General features: G+C 26.8%; 1 protein-coding gene across 1 annotated transcript in view; it reads left to right on the top strand.

The window, feature by feature from the left end:
* Positions 1–1,785, top strand: part of LOC117180357 (arg8-vasotocin receptor-like) — a 33,901-nt gene that overhangs the window by 1,310 nt on the left and 30,806 nt on the right. The gene's annotated exons all lie outside the window — the stretch shown is intronic.

Genomic DNA, 1,785 nt, shown 5'->3' with positions numbered 1-1,785 from the left:
TAGCTTTTAAATTAAGAAAATTGTATTTTCATAAAAATGTTTTTCCTAAAGAACATAATAATTAAATATTCAAATAATAATTTTTAAAAACTAAACATTAAAAAATGTTTCTTCCATTAAAATTATTTCATTTGTGTATTTGAATAAATACAGTCAAACTCTTCTATTACCCCGATTTTGGGGCTGACGGCGGGTGGCAACTAACTCATTATAGCCTGTTTCGCTTTTGTTTGCTCACACCTGACTGCTCGCCTGAGTGACAGCCGCTGAATTTGCGCACCCCGCGCCTGTTACACCTACATGTTTTTCAAGAATCTCTTTTTTTATTTGTTTGAATCCCAGAATGTTGTATTGCTTATATTTTCTTATTAAAGATTTTTACAGTTCATGTAATTTTTATTTTCCGCATTTTTTGGTCGTCCTAATTATTATTTATTTATTAGAAATACAACGATGAAATATTTTAATCAAAGAAATGCTTGATTTAATGTTTAATTTTTTAAATTATTGTTTGCATATTAAATTATTGTTTTCTTAATAAATAAATAATGTTTATAAAAAAAATTGTATATATTTAATTTCGGAAATTTTACAGTGCTGCATATTTTATTATTGGCTCTGCCTAGTCACCCCAAAAATTGGGAACTTGGAAAAAGGATTGGGTTAGTCGTCTCAAATTTCGTGACGAGTTATGGGAATTTTACAGTGCCAGATATTTTATTACTAGAAAATTTTCAAATTCCATTTTGGCATTTTATTATTCAGCAATCTGCAAATTTACGACTTGTATATTTCGGGAATTTTATAATTTGGGAAATTTTTTATTTCTAATATTATCTTTTTCTGGAATTTCGCAGTGTAGGGAATTTTATTTTTCGGAATTTTTTAGTCCAAAATGTTATTTATTTATTAAAAAACAATAATGAAATATTTGTATAAAAGAAAGATTTGGTGTAATATTTATTTTTTGACTATATCATTATCGTGTTCTCAATAAATAAATAATGTTTATGAATTTAAAATTCTTTGATTTAAATTTGGGAATTTGTTATGTTTGGGAATGTTACAGTGTCTGACATTTTATTACTAGGGGTATTTCAAATTCGGTTTGAGAATTTTATTATTCGGAAAAATTCGAATTAGAGGATTGTAATATTTCGACAATTTTATGATTTCAGAAATTTTCAATTTCTAATATTTTCTTTTTCTGGGATTTTACAGGGTACATAATTTTTTTCGAAACTTTTTAGTCATGCCAATATTTTATATCTTTTCAAAGTACATTTTTGTGAAAAATAGTCTATACAAAAAGGAATGTACTAAACGCTGGTTCCCAATTGGAACCGACTCAATTTCTGTTTGTAAATTTGTTTTGTGAATTTATTTGTAAAAGAAGAAAACGGTAACTACATTTGGGATTTGGCCTTCCACTTCGCATTCTCGTTTTCCACGGCAATATAGGCAAGCCTGAATTTTTTTAAAGTTTTACATAATAGACGATTTCTATTTCAAATCCTAACTGATAATACAGAATTCCAACATTATACCGTTCAACCTTAATAAACCTGAAAATAATTCTGAGATTAGTCGGCTTCTATTAACAGATATTTCCATTACAATTAGATTCTACAATCATAAGCAAATTTGAAAATAACTGATCTCATGAAATTCAGATAATGTTTAGTTTTGAGTAAGTTATAAAGGTGATTGCTTTTCTTTAGCAAAACTGATGAAAAATTAAAGAGAATTTATGCAATTAGTTAGAATAATTAGAGAATGTTAATT

The sequence above is a fragment of the Belonocnema kinseyi genome, chromosome 9 (genome assembly GCF_010883055.1).
Source record: "Belonocnema kinseyi isolate 2016_QV_RU_SX_M_011 chromosome 9, B_treatae_v1, whole genome shotgun sequence".
NCBI classification, from domain to species: domain Eukaryota; kingdom Metazoa; phylum Arthropoda; class Insecta; order Hymenoptera; family Cynipidae; genus Belonocnema; species Belonocnema kinseyi.
Note: the sequence above shows the minus strand (reverse complement) of the source record. Positions and strands in the feature narration are given on the sequence as shown.